We start from the raw sequence: 21,916 nt of genomic DNA on the forward strand, positions 1-21,916 counted from the left end.
CTGCAAAGCATGGGTTCCAGGACCATTCCCCCTGCCTCCTCCCCCCTCCATGGATACCAAAGTCCGAAGATGCTCATATAATATGGCATAGTATAGTCAGCCCTCTGTATCCACTGGTTCTGCCTCTTTATGTTGCTGTATAGAGGAACGGCGTACTGTCTCTTGGTTCTTGTTATGACTTCCACTGGAAAGAGCCTTTTAGAGCAAGTGCTTGCCTGGAGAATCCCAGGGACGGGGGAGCCTGGTGGGCTGCCGTCTATGGGGTCACACAGAGTTGGACATGACTGAAGTCACTTAGCAGCAGCAGCAGCAGGTCTATTCAGAGCATTGCCTGAGCCCTGCCATGTAATTCTGACAGCTTATTTCAGGGATGTTACTGGCCTCATAACAGCAGCTTGATGTCAGCTGCAGCAAATGGTGCTAGAGTTTTGGCTGTTTTGCTTATAGGTTTGTTTTCTTCTCTGTTTGTGTGTTAAACACTGACTGGCGTATACCAAGTGTCTTTGGCATCATGTCCTAAGAAGTCTTTACAATCATCAGGGTAATGTAACAATTTTTTTTTTAAAGCCCATACCTTAACATATTTATGTACACTTCTTATTCCTTCTAAGTAGATAGCAAATCAAGTATTTCTTCTGTGAAGGTAAATCTTATTTTAAGTAAAATATCTAGTCATCTTTACTTTGCATTCTACTTTTTATTTATAGTTGCATTACCAATATGTTATGATTGCAGACATTTTTGAACTCTCCTTCTTTAATAAAATAGAAATGCTTCAGTTATCTAGAATGTAGCACAAAAAGTTTTGATTTCCTTATCACTAAACATGTTTCTTTCCTTCAAAAATTAAACTACTTAGATTCTTATAGCTAGCCAGCTAAGTGAGAATGAGAACAAAAAGACTGAAATATGAAATTACCAAAGTTGCCAATATCTCACAGAAAATTTGTTGTTGTGAATTGAAAAAAAAAAGTGTGCTTTTGCTTTCAAGACTTTGGGTTGAAACCTTAGGTACTTATTGAATACCTGGCATTCCTTCTAGGCACTGTGGAGAACAGGCAGATATGAGTTCAGCTCAGTCATGTCTGATTCTGCAACCCCATGAACTGCAGCACCCCTGGCCTCCCTGTCCATCACCAACTCACGGAGTTCACTCAAACTCATGTCCATTGAGTCAGTGATGCCATCCAGCCATCTCATCCTCTGTTGTCTCTTTCTCCTCCTGCCCTCCATCTTTCCCAGCATCAGGGTCTTTTCATATGAGTCAGTTCTTTGCATCAGGTGGCCAACTTTGAACTCTCCTTCTTTAATAAGATAGACATGCTTCACCATCAGTCCTTCCATTGAATATTCAGGACTGATTGCAGCTCACATGGAGCTTATAAGCAATGATTCTTAATTTCAGGTAGACCTAAGTCCGTTATGCCTATGGTAATAGTCACCTTGCTAGTGCCATTTCAGTTTTTCCCATTAAAAACCAACCAACCAGTAGTAACAGTAGAAACCCCTTTCTCAGCTCTTACCCATTAATATGGTGATCCTATCCCTTCATGTTTCTGTACAGGCCACCTTTACTCTCTTCAGTTTTATACTAATCTCAGCTCTCTCTCTCTCTCAGCTTCTTTGTTCTCTTTCTCTTTTTTGATTATTCCTTTCTCAATCTCTTGTGATCTTGCTACTGTTCTCTGTTCAGATAGTTGTTGCCCAGATTATACTGTTTTTTTTCCCGGTAGTTACACATTAAGTCCTCTCACTCCAGTTGATTCCTTTTATTTAATTATATCTCTAGTTAGGCCTGGTACTTTTTCACAGTTAAAATTCTTCATGTCTAATTTCTTGCTTATCTCTTTACCTGGGTGACCTATCACTTGAAAGTCAGTCATCATTCTCCTCCCAGACTACTAGTCAACCTTCTTCTCTGTATCCAAATTCTCCTCTACCTTGTCTAAAAATCTAGATTCATCTTTCATTGAATGTTTCACTCTTGTCTTCACTTTCCTAGCACACATCTGATTTCATTAGTCCTGTGTGATGTTTTAAATCTATGTAAAATCATTTAATTCCTGATACTGTACTGTTGTTATCCTGGTTCAGACCTCCATCACCTCACCACCTCATGTCTGGGTGACTGCAGTGAGGGACCTTCGTAATAAATATTATACCTCTGGTCTCTCCTTTGACCAAGGCATTCTACATAGTATTGCTTCTGGCTTCTAAAAATACTGATTTGTTCAAGACATTCTCTTTTATTTTTCATTTTTGTGTGTAGTAGATTTCAGATCTCTCCATTAGGCTATTTATATTTCCTATCTATTTGATCTTTTTCAACCAAAATAGTGTACTCTTGCTTTGCACATAAGCCATTATCTCTTTTTCCTTTGTCTCTCTCTTTTAAAAATCATTACTCAAAAAGGTTTGCATTCTGGAGTCTCTTTCCACCACCTCATGGTTTGTGTTACTCTTTCAGATTTATGTGTTCTTTATTCAGATTTAGCTTAAGCCCCATTTCCAATGTGAAGAGTGTTTAGAGAATATTTTTAGTACAGCTAATCCTTGAACAACATGAGTTTGAATTGTGCAGGTCTACTTAAACGCAGATTTTTTTCTGTAGTCAGTACTACAGTACTTCACCATCCAAGGCTCGCCGAATCTGCTGCTGTGGAACCATGGATATGCAGGAACTACCAGTGTGGAGGGCCAGCTGCACAAGGAGTTTTGACTGCCCAAAGGGTAGATGCCCCTAACCTCCTGTTGTTTCAGGGTCAGCTGTAGCTGCTTTGTCATTTGGCACTTAGGCTGTGTTACCTTGTACTCTACTTTTTATGAACCCGTTCACTTAATTGAGTAGGTATTTATTGGATGTCTGCTACGTGCAGGTGACCATTCTGGACCTTGGGGGTATAGAAACCAATAGCGGAGCCAGTCCTTTCCATCTTGGAGCTTCAGCAACTGCCTCTGTACCCGATTTAAAACGTTTTTTTTCCCTAGCACCTGTTCACAGTACATGTTAATAATGATGATGTTGAAATTGAGTTCAAATTTACAAGAAGGAGCGCCTGGCCTAATAATACAGATCCTTCTTTCTTTCCTGCTACCTGTACCTTACTGCTGACCGAGGTACACTGGTAACTTCAGAGAAGAGGATGATTGGCCTGTGGATGAGGATGTCTATTAGAAGGTGGCTGTTGTCATGGATTCAGTAATAAATTTAAAAATTAGCCAAAGTAATACTGCCTAGGAAGATATTAACTCAACTGTATACTATCAGTCTCCCATGAAAAAGAAGACAATAAGTAGAATGCAAGCAAAAAGAAAATCTTTTTCAAAAAAATATTAGTCTTGGGATCAGTACTTATTCAGTTGTGTTTTTCATACACACCATCTTTGGTTCTGTAGAATCACAGGATGTTAAACTCTTTATTTTATGGTTGAGGGTACTGAGGCTCAGAGAAGTTCAGTAACTTTAATAAGATCACACAGGTTAGTGAGAGAACCAGGAGTAGGAATTTCCCAAATGACATCAAAGAACACTGAATTTTTGTATAATATAGCTCAGTAATTAATGTATATAGTTATGGCCCTGAGTTATCAGGAAAAATTAAGTGATGTTCACTAACTTTTTTGAAAAGTGAAAGCAGGAATTCATGGATCTTTTTGATTCAATATACTTCAAGGCTTAAATGGTTCAATTTATATCAATTATTTTTTATACATGTTTCATGAATCTTTACTGTTTTTCCTACTTTGTATTCCCTTTGTTTTCCTTTTAGATTGAGTAAAGATTGTTATTTTTGACATTTTAACCTAATTTTTTATATCGGTTTTTTTTTTTTAATCAGGAAGTGAATGTGTTACAATGATTGAAAGTCAGGTAGTTACTGATAAAAGCTTTTTAAAAAAAAACTTGACTTTCCTAATTTAGGAATCTATTAATGTTGACTTTTTTGACAGTGTTTTTGTAAATTTGCTATAACATGAATTAGAGATTTAGAGCATAAAATTACTAGAAATCACTAATTTTTCTACAAAAAGAAACAACGTTAGTCCTTGTTTAGAATTCAGAGTTAAATTTAGAGTTTCTTTTTTTATCAGTTTTAAAGAAAACCAGAGCTGTATGGTAGTTAAAAGGGTAAAAGTAGATTTTAATCAGGAACCATTACAGTAGAAGGAAAGAGAGCTTTGAATATGAAACTGGGCTCAATCCCAAATACAACAAGGTGAGGTTGGAATAGAAAGCCAGTGAGGAGGGTATGTGTGTGTGTGGCGAGTGGAGGGGGTTGGTGGAGACAAAGCATCAAGGATAAGGGGGTGGATGTTGTTCAGTTGCTAATTTGTGTCCAACTCCAGGACCCCATGGACTGCAGCACCCCAGACTTCCCTGTCCTTCACTATCTCCCAGAGTGTGCTCAAACTCATGTCCATTGAGTTGATGATGCAATCCACCCATCTCATCCTGTGTCGCCCTCTTCTCCTCCTGTCTTCAATCTTTCCCAGCATCAGGGTCTTTTCCGATGAGTTGGCTCTTCACATCAGGTGGCCACAGTGTTGGATTTTCAGCATCCATCCTTCCAATGAATATTCAAGGTTGATTTCCTTTAGGATTGACTGGTTGGATTTCCTTACAGTCCAGGGGATTCTCAAGAGTCTTCTCCGGCACCACAACTCGAAAGCATCAATTCTTTGGTGCTTAACCTTCTTTATGGTCCAACTCTAACATCCATACATGACTACTGGAAAAACCGTAGCTTTGACTAGATAGACTTTTGTCAGCAAAGAAATGTCTCTGCTTTTTAATATGCTGTCTAGGTTTGTCATAGCTTTTCTTCCAAGGAGTAAGTGTCTTTTAATTTCATTGCTACAGTCATTGTCCTCAGTGATTTTGAAGCCCAGGAAAATAAAATCTGTCACTGCTTCCATTTTTTCCCCTTCCATTTTCCATTAAGTAATGGGACCGGATGGCATGATCTTTGCTTTTTGAATGTTGAGTTTTAGCCAGTTTTTTCACTCTCCTCTTTAGTTCCTCTTCACTTTCTGCCATTAGGGTGATATCATCTGCATTTTTGAGGTTGTTGATATTTCTCCTGGCAATCTTAATTCCAGCTTGATTCATCCAGCCCAGCATTTCGCATGATGTACTCTACATATGTTAAATAAACAGGGTGACAGTGTACAGCCTTGTTGTACTCCTTTCCCAATTTTGAACCAGTCCAGTTCTGTGTAAGGTTCTATTGCTTCTTGACCCAAACATCAAAGATAAGGGATTCTTACTAAACTGACCTGACAGGATTCTTGCTGAGGGCAGGCTAGGGTGATCAGATATCACCCGAGGGATAGTGGGGATGAGGAATTTTGATCGATGCTGAGGATAATCAGATATTGAAGGTGGCTGGAGAAGCAAATGGCAACCTGCTTCAATATTCTTGCCTGGAAAGTCCCATGGACAGAGGAGCTCGGCGGGCTACAGTCCATGAGGTCCCAAAGAGTTGGAGATGACTAAGTGACTAAGCACGCACACACACACAAATTTTCGGATATTGGAGGTAGAAGATTCTTGCTAAACTGCCTTAGTGAAATTATTGCTAAAATTGAGTGATACAAAGATGGTCATGGAAATCCAAAGTTTGGGTCTTAAAGGAGAGAGCTCAGAGAAGGCTGACTAAAGTTTTGTCAAAGAAGAGAATCTTTGTCAAAAGAAATGATTTATATAGAATAATTGTATATACAAACCACAAGATATATACAAAAAATAGATTTGTATTTTTTGTATAACTCGCTCTCCCCAGTTCTTGGTCACAATCTGTTTAGACATAAATTCTGCTATCAATTTAGTGTGTATCCTCCCCGAATTTTTGTGTATACACATATACGCATACACAGTTTTTTTAAATATTGAACTTGGATTTGCCTTGACAATAATTGCATCTTTACATTTTAAGTTTTTCCAGTTACGATTTCTCTCTTTCCTTAAGTAGAGACATCTTATACTTAAATACTTAGGAATAAACTTAAAATTTATAGGTTTTATTACTTTTGTTAGTGGGATTTTTCCACATTACTTTCCTACTGGTCATTTCCAATATTTGGGAAAGCTGTGCTTTTGTGTGCAAAGTCATCTAGTTACCTTGCAGAAATACTTATTCTTTCTAATGTTTAGTTACTTTTGGTAGGAAAGCCAAGTGTAGGTATTTCCAGTGTTTATTCCTTCTTTGTTTAGAATTGGCTATCAATCCCAGAACTTAGTATTATGATAATCATACTTCCTGGAGGGTCTCCTTTTGTTCTTTTTTTTCTTTAAGTTAAATGGAAATTGTATAACTATTAAGTGTGATATTTGTTAGTGGTTTCTAAAAACTACTATCTAGCATGTTAAGGAAGTTTCTTCTTAGCTTTCCAGGAGTTAACAGAAATAGATAATGAATTTTGTTTTTTTTTGATCTCCTAAAATAATATGTTATTTTTTTCCCTCATTTATCTTGCTAATGGCATAAATGTGGTTGTGGAGCGATTTTCTTTTGATACACTGATGTATTTGATTTGATTATATTTTACTTAGGATTTAGGATTTTTCCTTCAGTATTCTTCAAGTCATTATCTTTGTTAATCTTGTTTTGAAGTCAGGTGAGAGGGTTGAAATCTCCTGATTTTCAGTCTGTGGCACATTATCATCGTTGGTCTGCACACAGCCCCTCTCTTCTCTACTTTACTTTTCCATTTTTGTCTCGATTCCTCTCATATTCTCCTTCCAGATTTTTATGTATCTTTGTAAAATATTTTTGTTTTTCCTATGTATGTATTTTTTTATTTACAAAAACCAAATTGTATAATTTTCTCTTTTTAACAAGGTTCATCTGTGATATTTTCTAAATATTAAGACCACTACTTTTGGCTATTTGTGAATGTCTTTCACATATTAATGAGTAGAGAAGTGGCTGGTTTGTAGGGTATATGTAAACTTAAGTAATTTGCTGATTGCAATGGTCAACATATGGCAAAATAGTTCATATTAGTAATTATCGTCAAAGAAATGCACAGTAACACATTGAGGTGTCCTTTTCTGTCTATGAATTTTTTAAATCAATGAGAACACTTAATGCTAGGGAAGATAATTAAACATTACTTTCATACATTGCTATTTGTGTTGTCAATTGGTCAGTACCTATGAGGAAACTGTTATACTTTGACCTAGTAATTCTACTTGTCATAGTCTATCCCAGAGAAATAAACAAAATTGCTAAAAGTGTATATGCATGAAGATCATCATTGGCAGTTTATTTTGTACTAGTAAAAAATTACAATATAAATGTTAAACTATAGTGAAACTAGTGTCACTTAGGAATGCTTTTGGCTGCAGGTAAACCCTATTAACAGAGGCATAACATATAAAATTTATATTTCTCATAAGTCTGGTGGTGGGTAGTCCTTTTACCTGACATAGCTGGTACAGTTGCTCAGTGAGGAGATAAAGAAACTTTCTATTCTCCTCTATCATCTTTCACCCCCAGTGTGCTGGCTTATTGTCTTTCCTCTTGTTACATTGTGATTCCAAGATTACTACGGTTAGAGACATCAGGACCACAGTAAAAAGCAGTGAAAAAGTTTGTTTGAGGTTTTCTGTTTGTTTAGAAGTGAATCTCCTTTGCCAGTGAATGATAAACTTTCTCCAGAAATATCTTCTCTCCATCCTCAGCGCACGTCTCATTGGTTACTTGGTTACGTGTAACTGTAAGAGAATCTAACCAGGAAAGCATTTGGCTCTCCAGATTCTGTAGTGGGAAGATCCAGGGTTGGTAAAAGTGGGTTGGGAATGTACCATTTGTAAATAGATTACTAGTGCAATTTCGTTGCATGAAGGAGGGCACCCAAAGCCAATGCTCTGGGATAACACAGAGGGAGGGAGTTGGTGGGGGGTCTCAGGATGAGGGGGCACACATGTGTACCTGTGACTGGTTCATGTTGATGTATGGCAAAAACCATCATGATATTGTAATCATCCTCCAATTAAAATAAATTTAAAAAAAGAAAGTACCATGTTGAAAATACATTTAATACATCTAACCTACTGAACATGATACCTTTAGCCTGGCCTACCTTAAATGTGTTCAGAACACTTATATTATCCTGCAAGTTGGGCAGAATCATCCAACACAAAGCCTATTTTATCATAAAGTGTTGAACACTTCATGTAATTTATTGAGTACTGAAAGGAAAAAACAGTGGTTGTCTTGAGTTTCGAATGGTTGTGAGTGTATTCATTGTTTCTCCTTGTGATTGCATGACTTACTGAGAGCTTTGACTGCTGTTGCTGTCCAGTATCATGAGAGTATTGGTAGCCCGGGGAAAGATCAGAATTCAAAACGTGAAGTACGGTTTCTACTAAATGAATATTGCTTTCCTGCCATTGTAAAGCTGAACCCTCATAAGTCAGGGACTGTCTGTAGTACTAATGGGAAAACCAGGTTCCCTGATACGGCATTCTCTCCCTCCAAGTATAACTCTGCAGAATCAACCATCTTAAAAAACTCTTTAACTATTCTTTTTGTGATTTATTCATGTTTTAAGACAACGTTCTTAAACTACTCTCTCTTTATCTGTTTTAAATAATATCTATAGACTTCATGTATAGTAAATTAAAACTTAGCTATATCATCCCCTTTCACTTATCCACTCCAGTTTCACCGACTTTCTTCAGCATGTCACAGTATTTATAGTTAATGTTTATATTATGTGAATGTACACGTAATATCCACTTCTGAACAGCCAGATTGTGTACTGTGATTTTTTCTTTTCCTATGAAGGTTTTTGGCTTCCTTAGAGTTAATGATTAACTCGTTTTCCCCCATGGTTTAATTTTCTTTGAGTGTTGCTCTATTCACGTACTTCAGTCGCTTTTAGAGACAAATTTACATGTGATCACACTTAGCAGATAATTTCTCTGGCCCACTTCCCCCGTTTTCAGTACTTTTTTGCTTGGTTGGGCTGAGTCTTCGTTGCTGCACAGGCTTTTCTCTAGCTATGGGGAGCAGGAGCTACTCTGGTTGCGGTGCACAGGCTTCTCATCGTCACGCCTTCTCTTTGCAGAGCCCAGGCTCGGGAGTGCTCGGGCTTCAGCAGATGCGATCTGTGGGCTCCGTAGTTGTGGCTCTCAGGCTCTAGAGCAGGCTCAGTAGTTGTGTTGTGGACATGGGCTTAGTTGTCCTGCAGCATGTGAGATCTTCCCAGACCAAGGATCGAACCTGGTCTCCTGCACTGACAGTTGGATTCTTTATCATTGAGCCACCAGGGGAGCCTCCTGTCCCCCCCTTTTTAAAAAAAAAAAACAACTCTTGACCTTATTCCTGGAGTTTCCTGTCTTGCTGTAATGTGGGCTATTGCTCTTTAGGGGCCTGTAAATCAACTCTTATCCTGGAACTCACTGCTTCCCTCCATTGTTAGAACTCCGCTGTTTTCTGAAGTCTTTTTCGTCTTTTTAGTTTATCCTTTCATTTTAATGGTATCATTAGTCTCTTGAGGAAGGATGTATGGGAAGGAACGGTTTAGAAAATTTGTATGTCTGAAAATGATTGACTGATGGTTGGAAAGAATATGAATATATTGTTTCATTTCATTGTAGCCTCAATATTATTCTGATTCTTATCTGTTATATTTGTCCTATTTTTTTTGTCTTGGAAGATTATCCCTGGTTGTCTGAAGTTTTATGATAGGTTTTGGTGTAAGTGGTGAATTTGCATTCATTGTGTTGGTGGTAGGATTGTTTCTGCCCTTCACTTCTAGAAAAAAAATTTTTTTGAATGATTTGCTTGATATCCTTTTCTGACTTCTCTAGTTTCTCTCTTTATTAGAGTGTTAGGCCTTTTGATTGATCTTTTTACTTTCTTATCCTTATCCATCTGTTTTCCATTTCTTTGCCTTTTTTGTTTTGTGAGAGAATCCTTCACTGTATCTCTTGATATTTTATTTTCCTATTTTGACTTTCATCTTTTCCGTTTCAAAGAGTTTTGTTTTCCAAAAGGTACTTCCAGTTATAAGATAAATGAGCACTAGGGATGTAATGTACAACATGTTAGATATAATTTACATGGCTATATGTTATGTAAAAGAGAGCAAATATTAAGAGTTCTCATTATAAGGAAAATATTTCCTTCTTTAATTTTATATCTGTATGAGATGATAGATATTCACTAGACTTACTGTGAAATCATTTTGTGATGTATATAAGTCAAATCATTATGCCACACACCTTAAACTTACACAGTGCTCAATGTCAATTTTATCTGAATAAAGCTAGAAGAAGGAAAAAACCAAACTGTTCAAGTAATCTATTAGATAAGATTGGGGCCCATATGATGAGACAGCGTTTCTGAGGATTACTAATTTTCATCCATCTAACCCCAAAATATTTATCAAAAAATCTAACTAGAGGCCAAATATAATTTACTACACAAATAAAATAGTCTTAACTGCAAAAAAAAAAAAAGTTCTGATCTCTAAACATTTTGATAGCATCCTGTTATTTTGTGGAGGCAATATCATCTCTTGTTTCAGCAAAGCATTGTATATTTGTTAAGAAGTTTAGCTCTGGCTTCCCTGGTGGCTCAGACGGTAAAGCGTCTATCTACAATGCAGGAGACCTGGGTTCAATCCCTGGGTCGGGAAGATCCGCTGGAGAAGGAAATGGCAATCCACTCCAGTGCTACTGCCTGGAAAATCCCATGGACAGAGGAGCCTGATAGGTTACAGTCTATGGGGTCGCAAAGAGTCGGACACGACTGAGTGACTTCACTTCACTTCACTTCACTTTAGCTCTGGAACCAGATCTGAATCCTGTTTATGCTTATTAACCCTGGACAAACTAACCTCTATATGTCATATTGTTCTCTATCAGTTAAACAGGGATAATAACACTTCATGGGAGTCTACAAAAATTAAGTGCAATAATTACCTATAAACTGATGTACCCAGTCAGTATTAGCCGTTATTTCTCTGAGACCATTGGAGATCTTTTGAAAACTTGTTTTGTGTCTATTTTGTCTTGTTTTCTTTGTGTTCCTTTTAATCCTTATGTTTTTGTCTCTATATTTTATTGGATAGAGACTTTTTTTAAATGTCAGGATGGACCATTTTTAAGAATGTAGCCCTCATAAACGGGTGGGAAGTCCTCTGTTTCTAGACTAGGAATCTAACATGGAGCTTTCAGTACAGTATGATCAGGCCTTCACTGAAGGATAACCTGATTCAGGTGAAACGGCTTTTTTATTGTTGTTGAAAGACCCCTGAATGCCATACTTAAATGACAGTAATTTCTTTTTTCCTCTGAGTTGTATTCTGTTTTTTAGCAAATGGCAGTCTAATTACCTGCCTTGAATAGAGAGCCTAACTGCAGAGGTAGAAGGAGCCTGGGTAGGAAGTAGATTATAGGTTTTACCTTTAAAGCTTTCACTTAGTCATCTTGGTTTTTTTGGTCACTGCCCCATTCTTGCCCTCTCCTATACCTGGTATTCTGAGTCAAGACCTCTGTGTTTACATTTCTTCAGAGACTAAATGTCTGATATCTTGCAGTGGTGGGCTAGAAATAGTTGCTTTCTTGCATGGAGTAGGGATGGACTCCAATAGGTTTGACTGCATTTCATATACTTTTAACTTCCACCTTTTTTAAGCCCTGTAACACACCTGTTCATCTGTGTATCTCATACCTCTTAATTTCAGAAGTGTTCAAGGTATTTTGGGGGAAATCTACTAGCTTGTCATTGAATTCCCTCTGTAGGTACTTAGGTTTCTGAGCTGCTAAGTAAGTACCCTTTCTTCATCTGTTTTCTATCACCCCTTGATGCCTGTGGCCTCTTTATATTCTCTTTGATCTTGTGGGTGTATATCTTTTAAAAAATTATTTAGTTCTCCTTGGAAAGGAGCTATTCTTTCTGTCTTATGTTTTAAAATTTAGTGTGTGTTTGCCTCATGACTATGCTGAAGTATATGGAGGTTTTTTCCTTCTAATTTCCTTTATTATTCATATTTTCACATTCCTGAGAATTTTGCCATATGTCTATCAAGTTCTGTGAATTATCCCAAGGGGATTTTTAATACTTTACTGTGTCTTTAAATCTGTACATTTACTTAGATATGAGTGCTATCTTAAATTATTTCTCCAATCAGGAACATGAGCAGTGCTTTTATTTATTAATCTTTCTGGAATCTCATTGTATCAGACAGCACAGAGATAGAAATTTCCATCTCTTCAGAAAGTCCAGGAGGACAGCTCTGTTCTTGAGTGTTTTACAGTTTTCTGTAAATGTATTTTTTTCTGTAAGTATATATTTGTCCTTATTTAAGTGAATTCATTGTATATTATTCATTTGTTACTGTTACTGTCTTTTCAGTGTGTACTGTTAATACATAGTGTTACATGAAAGCGAGATGCCCTAGAGCAACGTGGACAGGCTGCACATGGGAGAAGGTTACCCATTATCTCAACGTTTGGTCTTCTGCTCTATACGGTTCAGACCTTTTATTATTGCATCCTAAGTGCTTCAGATTCTTGGGAAATTGAGACCTAGTAACTAAGAGAAGTAACTAGGAGAAGGCAATGGCACCCCACTCCAGTACTCTTGCCTGGAACATCCCATGGACGGAGGAGCCTGATAGGCTGCGGTCCATGGGGTCGCGAAGAGTCAGACATGACTGAGCGACTTCACTTTCACGTTTCACTTTCATGTGTTGGAGAAGGAAATGGCAACCCACTCCAGTGTTCTTGCCTGGAGAATCCCAGGGATGGGGGAGCCTGGTGGGCTGCTGTCTATGGGGTAGCACAGAGTCGGGCACGACTGAAGCGACTTAGCAGCAGCAGCAACTAAGTACACAAGAGATGAAATTCTATTTTAAATTTCAGTGGTTATTGCCCTTCTGGTGACCAGAAGACTTATAACCTCTATCCAGGCACTGCTATAGAGAACCTGGGGAATCAAATTAGTATTCAAAAAATTATTTCTGGTGAGCTTGAACTGGAGCAAAGGAAGCAAAGGCTTGAGTCCATCTAGAAAACTTCATATGGAAAAGCCTGGTGAACTATCTTTTGATTTTATTTGTTACTTTGGAGGGTAACTATTTGTTGCCCTTTATTTGTACAAGGAAATAATGGAGTGCTACTGGTTTTATGGATTTATTTTATATACTGCCACTTAGCTAAATTCATCCGTGATTTTTTCATTTTTCTAGTTTCCTTGGGTGTTCTAGATACACATCATTCCCTTTGGGGAAAAAACCAGTACTTTTTCCTTTCCTTTAATTATTTATTTTTTTCTTCTTGAATAGTTCAAATACACATTTGTCCAAGCAGTTTTTTTTTAACTACTATATTAATGGTATTGGTGGTGGGGTCATCTTGAATCATCTTTACTGCTTTTTTACATGTAGTTCTCTTTTTTTTTGACTTGGTTTTGGTAGGAAATAAATAGGCCCTTTGAAAGGTACCAAAATGTGCTAGACCCTTTCGTAAACATTACGTAGTTTAAACTGTACAGTAACATTCTGAGTTTGGGGATATTATCAGCATTTTTACTAATGAGGAAATGAAAACTTAGGTGAAATGATTTGCCATTATTAAGTGACAAATGAACTTTAGAAACACTAGATATTGAATGCTTTTTTTGGAATCTTTGATTCCTGGATCATATTAAACCTGTGAGGAACTATAATAAGATACATAATACTAAGATAGGTACGTGAAAGTGCTTTGTAAGCCATAGTGGAAAAGCTGAATATTATCTTTGCCTCTCCTTTGCTTATCAGGGATAAGGTATGCGGTATGATGTGTTAGGTATTTGATCTACAAAAGCACCAGGAGGTCCCTAAGTGGCTACAGAAAAGGAATGTGTTCCTGTGTGATACTTACATTATTTTGAAAAAGACAGCAACAGCCCTGGTATACTTAGAAAATAAAAAATTTTGCTGTTTTCTTTTTATTTTGGAAAAATGAAGTATTTTTTTTAGTTTAAATGTTTCCTGCAAGAACAAATAGATATTCAGCATTATCTTCTGGAATTAAATTTGAATCAGCAGACATGGAGGTTAATAAACTTGATAAGCAATAGATAAAGGAAGACTGTATGAAAAAGAGTTAAGGTAGCAATGAGTCCATAAAAACTGGTAATAGAGGACACCAGACTTTCTCAAATATATTTTTTATAGTTATCTGTTTATAGTGGTTTCATCAGCATATTGGAAAATTGCTTATTAATCACTCACAAATGCATAGTTTTCTAAGTCCTATTCAATATGTATAAGCATTTTATCTGTGTGTGTAATATTAATTATTTATAGGATGGTTCTGTTAATAGTTAGGCCAAATTGCTAGTTCAGTCACTTAGTGACTATTAATGTTTTACCAAATATGTGTTTCATGATCGTGAATTTCTTCTTTATTCTCACATAATTTTCTTGCAATTATGTGCTATTTGTCATTATATAAAAAGATTATATATAATTTATTGTTGTGGTGAGGGGGAAAAAAGCAATCCAATCCATAAACTTGGGTTCTGTTATTACTAGAATAATGATAGCATATTTTTACTATCAGAAGACAGTAAAAGATAAAAACCTGTCTTGGACAACTGGTTGCTTATATTCTTTTCAGAGGTAAAACAGTAATATAAGTAAACAGGAAGATTTTGCCTACATGTGAAAGATGAGAGAAAGGCTTAAACGTGTTCATTCAAGGGGTTTGGCGTCCTAAGTTTTTTTAAGAAATTGATTCTATTATATTTTCTGTTTGCTTTTGCCTGAATATTTAATATTTATAATTTTCATATATTAATATCAAAACCTTTTGTTTTAATGATAGAAGTTGCAGTTCACATTTCATAGTGACAGTGTGGTAGTTGAAAGAACTAAGAATTGAAAATTTTTTCAAAGCTATGTGGAAAACAATTTGTGGCTTATAGTAATTTTTTATACTTCTAGTTTATTATTATCTTTATCATTTACTATGACTAAAATTTTATCTTTTTAATCAGATAACATTGAATAACTAAGATCCTTTGGGACAGAACAGTTTTTTCTATTTGTTTAGTAGGTACTGTACTCAGTAGAGTTATTTAGTAGAATGCAGAGATCCTGCCTTTACATCCTAATACAAGTCAAGTGGGAGGCACATAGAAGGCATTAAGTGAATAATTGTTGAATGCATGAATGGGGGCGTGTCTTCAAGGGGATTATAATTTGGTTGGAAATGAGATAAATCATAAACACTTAAAAAATTTAATGATAAAAGAAAACATTTTAATTGTGTGATAGTCCCAGTTAAATGAGATTAGCTACATACTGTGTTTAGCAAAGTGGTGAAAAACAAAAAATCCACCCCATTTTTCTTGAAATGTTAGGTAAATAAAAATAATGGCACAGAAACTTTATGAGGAAAATTTTAAGGAACTCACAGTTTGTTAAAGATAAAGCTAGCTGTAGAGTTAATACCAGGTTAAAATACAGTTTTTGAGTTATACATCAGTTTTGTACTTGACTCCAGAATTAATAGGCATCTCACTGTATTTTATTTGTATTTATTTTTTATATTTGCTGCTTTTGCTTGTGAGAGGTTCTGATTCTAGTTGCATACAACATATGCTATTCAGCATACATGTTTCAGCCATTGAACTGTGAGCTCGGTTTTACTTGTTTTGTCACTACCATAGCCCTAGTGCCAGTAACTGTCCTGGTACAAATGAAAATGGTTAGATAGCATCACTGACTAAATGCACATGAGTCTGAGCAAACTCCAGGACATAGTGAAGGACATGGAAGCCTGGTGTGCTGCAGTTTATGGGGTCCCAAAGAGCCAGAGACGTCTTAGCAACTGAACAACAACAACAATAATAAATGCTCAGTTAATATTGTCAAATGAATAAATGTGAATATTTGAGTCGAATCCCCAGTTGTTAGTAGCCTCCAATGTTTCATCTTGTGAATATATATGGAATATGTGTGTGTATATTATATATACGTTTGTTTGTTTATATATGTGTGTACTGGTGTTGTACCCAAACTGAATTGAAAGTGCACTATGAGTAGCAGCTTGGTTTATTTGTCTTTCCTATATTCTCCTTTATGGCAGTTTGAACTGTGATGGGTGGTAGGTATTCCCCACAAATGTTATTAAACTGAATGAAAATGGTTGATTTTATTTTCTTATAAAGAGACTGCTAGAAATACAGTCATACACAAGGAATTTGGAAGGGAATCAAAAAGCTAGTGTGTACCTGTTTGTCAGCCTGAGGACATTTATAAGACTTCATCATTCTCTGTAAAGAGCTGGGGTTCTGGGACAGCTCAGTTACTTGCTCTTTAGCAGCCTATTTGCTTTATTTTTGGCCTTCTAACTATGTCACAGATGGTGTAGGTCAGTGGTTCTCCAAGTATTGTCCCAGAATAGCAGCATCAGCATCACCTGGTAATGTGTGATACTTAATCACAATGCATGTTCTCAGGCCCCACTCTAGACCTGTTGAATCAGAAATGAGGAAGGGGCCAGCCCAAGCAATGTGTGTTTCAACACGTCCTCTAGGTGATTCTGATGCTGAAGTTAGATGCTGCCAAGTGATGACACTGTCTTTAGGAGAAAGGGCCAGCTAGAGGTGATGATTGTATGCCCAGAGAAAAACAACTAGCAGCCTAGATGCACGAGAATAATGTAGTCCAAAGTGTCTCAGAGGAAATAGGTATAATTTATAGAAGACATTAAGATGTCAGTATAGAGCAGATTGTTGAAACTTCACTGTGTGCTCTTCTTTAGCTCAAGTAAACTATTTTATTAACTTTTACTTTTCATGTATTTCTCCTGTTGTTTGTGAGTTTGTGCTCTGTTGACAGAAACTTGTATCAGTTGTCTTTTGGCACTTTAGATTTTTGTAAAAGTGAATGTTCTTTCTTTCCCGTAGCATATGACAGAAAAACAATTGAAAAATAGCCAACCCAAACTAATATGTTTTGTACATTTGTTTTTGAATATACTTTTCAGTGATTTCAGTTTTAAATTTTAACCCTGTAGAATTTTAGAGTACAAGATAGTTTAAATGGTCTCAAAAACTATTTAAAATAATTTAGTTATTAGATACTCTCATGTGTGCAGGTAAACCTACTTAGATATAGCAGATTTATATTCCTTATATGTATCCTTTTGACAAATTAGAATTGAAAATAATAAAAACAAGTTTCCTGTTTATCACATAGACTTAAGTTGTAAAATATCTAGTTACTGTTGGTTTTTTGTTGTTTCTAACGGTTAGGATATTAGAGGCCTGTTTTTAGGTACACAGTATAAAAAACTTATGGAATTTTTAAATATTTATTTTCCTTGAAGATAATTCCAAAATCTTCTTTTGAAAAATACGTGCCATTACTGTTAGTTTTACTTGTACTACAAATACTTTATTTGTAACACTTAAAAGCTATGTTCACACCTTACCTACTTGTTCAGATTGTCCACAGTAGTGGTGAAACTGATTTAACACTGTCACAGTCGACATGCAGTTGCATTTTTTCCCAACATATTACCTAATTATTGAGCTTTATTAAGCTGATGAAAAGGAGAAATGTGATTATAATTTTAATTGGCATTTCTCTTGTGAGAGTGGACATCTTTTTAATATGTTTGAGCTTTTGTATTTCCTTTCTATCAACATGTTCTTTGTGTTTTTTCCTGTTCTTGATCTTTTTCTTATTAATTTGTAGGTGCTCTTTATATATAAGGAGAAACAAACTCTTGTGATATGTGGCATTACTACTTCTCTGATTTTGTTTTGACATTTTGTCAAAAAGAAATGGTCTTATTTGTTATAGTTTTTCAGCAACTTTAAAATTACCATATATAAATTTTGTCTTTGAGGTGAAATTTATTAGTTTCTTATGACTTTGGGTTTTGTCTTATTTTCAAAAAGACATTCCATGAGATTATTAGAATAGAACAAACTCTGCCTTTTCTTTTAATACTTTTGGGTTCCTTTAAGTTTTTGATCCTTTTGGCAATTTGTTTTGATATGAGAAATAATTTCCAGATGGCTGCCATCAACATTTATTGAATAATTACATTTTCCCTAATGATGTGCAGTGTTACCTTTAATTTATATTACATTCCTGTATGTATTTGGGTTTGTTTTTGGATTGTTTGTACCATAGGTATGTGTTTTTGTGCATCATTATCACTTTATAAGTGACTGTAAATGATATGTTTTAAAATATTTCAGAGCTTTGGAATTTTTTTTATTCTTGCTTATTTATTTTTCCATATGTACTTTAGGCTCATCATGTGTGATGTTTTTAAAAACATTGTATTTGTATTTTGATTGGGCTTGCATAATTTTATAAAATTAATTTAGGGAAAAATAAAATTGTAATACAGAGGCTTCTTGTTTAAGAACACGATTTTGCTTCTGATTTGTTCAAGTCATTTTTTTACGCTCTTCAGTAGCGTTTAATCTTTCTATACCTCTTTTTTTTCTTGTAAGGTTTATTCTAATCTTATCACTTTGATATTATAAATGTAATTGTTTTCATTCATTATATCATCTAACTGGTTGTTTTTATAGAAGCCCATGGGTTTCAATTTATTATTGTTATATGTAGTTATTACTGAAATTCCCATATTTTTATAATAATATGTAGTCTATTTTTTTCTTGGATTTTCCAGATATCCAGTCAGATCATTTGCAAATAATACGATTTTATTTCCTTTTTTAATTTGTAAACTTATTTTTTATTAATTGAAGTATAATTGATTTATAGTATTCTATTTAGATGCACAACATAGTGGTTCGGCATTTTTATAGATTTTACTCCATTTCCATTATTACAAGATAGTGACTGTAATTCCTGTAGTATACAATATAGTCTTACCCATCTATTTCACACATAGTTTGTGAATCCCATTCTCCTAATTTGTCCCTCCCCACTTCCCGCTCTCCCCTTTGGTAGCCACAAGTTTGTTTCCTGTATCTGTGAGTCTGTTTCTGTCTTGCATATACACTCGTTTGTATTATTTTTCAAATTTCACAGACAAGTGATATCATACAGTACTTGTCATTCTCTGACTTATTTTCCTAAGCATAGTGTTTTCCAGGATCATCCCTATTACTGCAAATGGCAGAGTGTCATTCTACGGCAAGGTAGTATTCCAGTGTATCATACGTATATATATGGAATACTGCTCTGTCTGTAGATATATGTATATACACACCACATCTTCTTTATCCATTTATTTGTTGATGGGCACTGAATTCTTTCCGTGTCTTGACTGTTGTGAGCAGTGTTGTTATGAACATTGGGGTGCATGCGTCTTTTTAAATTAATTTTCATTTTTTCCAAACCTTGTTTCTTTCTGGGCTAATGACAGTGGCCACCACCAGAGCAATGTTCAATATTTGTGGTAAGAAATGGACATCCTTGTTTTGTTCCTGATGGTCATTACTTCTTAGGTTTCTCTATTACACTTGGTACTGGCTTTTGAATTTAATTGTGTCTTATCATATTAAGGAAGTTGGCATAGTGTTTCTTTTAAAAACAAAAAAATCTCCTGTTGACAGAGAAGTTGGAAGGGCAGTACAAATAAGTTTTTTTTCTGAACCATTTGAGGGCAAGGTGCCAGGCAACTTGATGACCTATTGCCATCCACCAAATACTTCAGTGTTTGTTTTCTATAGACAAGTACTATCCTGTGTAACTACCACACATAGCCATCAAAATGTAGAAATTAACACTGATGTATTACTACCGTTTGATCCTCAGATCCCATTCATATTTTGCCAGTTTTCCCAACAATGTCCTTTTATAGCCAAATCTAGAACAGAATCATGTATTACATTTGGTTTTCAGGTCTTTTTACTCTCCTTTAATCTGAAACAGTTTTTCTTTGACTTTTATGACCTGACGCTTTTGAAGATTATAAGAATGTTAACATAAAATGCCCCTCAACTTGAGTTTGCTTGATGTTTCCATATGATTGATTTCAGGTTTTGCATCTGTGGCAGAAATGTCACAGAGATATTCTTTGATCACTAGGAACTATCACAGGTATTTCCATTATTCTTATTTGTGCTGCCTTTTCCAGGCACCTCCATCTTCTTTGTAATCTTTCTTTTCAATAATTCTGAGTCTTTTAGTATTAAATATTTAATTAGTCCAGTATGTGAATTGATAGGAGGATGGGGAAGCAAGTGTCCTGGAAATATAAGAAGTAGTTGGTGGGTTGGGGAATGAGTCACAGTAAATATTTTGAGTATTAGAGGCTGCAGTGTCAGAATCACCCAGGACAGAAATACAGAATGGTCCCAGAAATATAGAACTAGTCAAATGGGATAGAAAGGAAGAAATTGGTAATTTTAAAAAATTATTTTGGTTATTAGATTATACTGGTTAAATTATTATTATTTTTTTATTAAAGCCACTTTGAAGACTGTCTTCTAGGCCAAAGCACTGTTTGACCAAATAAGTTGGACTGTCATATCCTTTTGAAGGACATTCATTTTTGCCACTTTAATGCATGTATTATTACTCTGCTTATGTAAAATAATCTCATTGTAGAACAAATAATTTCAAAAAGTTTTATGATTGTTTAGTATAGATATTACAGATATTTGATACATTTTCCTCTTTGTATACAATTGAATCATCTTTAGCCTATTTTTACATATTTCAATAGGATAAAAATAATCCTTCTAGTAACTGCAATGTAAATTTTAGGAGTTTGTTCAATTGACAACAAAAATATGACAGTACCTACATTCTCAAGGTTATAAGAAGCTCAGTGAGTTGGATTTTATGTTTATTATGGTACTGAAAAAAGAGAAATGGGTGTCGTTTAAACTAAGAAGTTTGATGGTCATTCACCAAACCTTTAGTTGGATCATCCGCAATTTCTTAAGGATATTGTAAGGTCCATCATTAAATGTAATTTCTTGCTTACTTAAATGGAAAGCACTTTGGATATATAAATAACATTTTCTGAGTTAATATAATAGAAATGAGAGGGGAAAGAATGTGAGAATAGTGAAACTGATAGCTGTCTTTGAGGGCCTTTAAGTAGATAGATCTCCTGCCACACTCCTAGTGGTGTTAAGAGTTACCTTAACAGGTTAGTATTTGTAACATAGTTTTTAATTCCTTAAGTAGAAGGTATTATTTCAGTTCTAAATGTATTTTTCAGTTATTCTGAACTACTGTTCTTTCCTGTCCGCTTTTGTCTGACTGAAGATGAGAGTATTACAATTTATTTGTGTTAAAATGTAGGGTTTTTTCTTTCTTTCTTTCTTTCTTTCTTTCTTTCTTTCTTTCTTTCTTTCTTTAGTGACACTTGGGAGGGGCCAGGAAACTATGGAGGGCCACTGGCTCTGATTTTCCTTTTCCCACCTTTTGCTTTCTTTACCCCTGCATATCGAATCTAAATGGAGTGGGATTAAAGGTGGGGATTGAGAAAAGGCAGTTATTCGTTATTTGTAGATATCCAGGATAAACTCTCTGGAGACAAGGAATCCATCATAAAATTTAAGTAGATGGTGAAGCTCTGAGAACTCTTACTTTACAAGGCTTATTATAAGAACTCATGATTTTGCTTTACCCACTTTCCTCATCTTCACTCTGAAAATAAACTGTAAGTTTCAGGTGTACAGCATTATAGTTCAGTATCTGTAAATGCTGCAAAATGATCACTGCCACAAGTCCAGTTACCATCCATCACCATACAGTTGGCCTGTTATACTCATGTTGCCTGTCCCCAACCCTTTTCGCCTCTGGTAACCACAGATCTCTTCTTTGTATTTATGTATTTGTTTTTGTTTTGTTTGTTCATCTTTATTTTTTGTAAGATTCCACATGTGAGTGAAATCATACAGCTTTTGTCTTTCTCTATCTGACTTACTTTGCTTAGCATAATATCCTTGCG

General features: G+C 35.5%; 1 protein-coding gene across 2 annotated transcripts in view; it reads left to right on the plus strand.

Moving 5' to 3' along the window:
• STRN (striatin) overlaps positions 1-21,916 on the plus strand; it is a 104,275-nt gene that overhangs the window by 17,074 nt on the left and 65,285 nt on the right. The gene's annotated exons all lie outside the window — the stretch shown is intronic.

The sequence above is a fragment of the Ovis canadensis genome, chromosome 3 (assembly GCF_042477335.2).
Source record: "Ovis canadensis isolate MfBH-ARS-UI-01 breed Bighorn chromosome 3, ARS-UI_OviCan_v2, whole genome shotgun sequence".
In the NCBI taxonomy this organism is placed as follows: domain Eukaryota; kingdom Metazoa; phylum Chordata; class Mammalia; order Artiodactyla; family Bovidae; genus Ovis; species Ovis canadensis.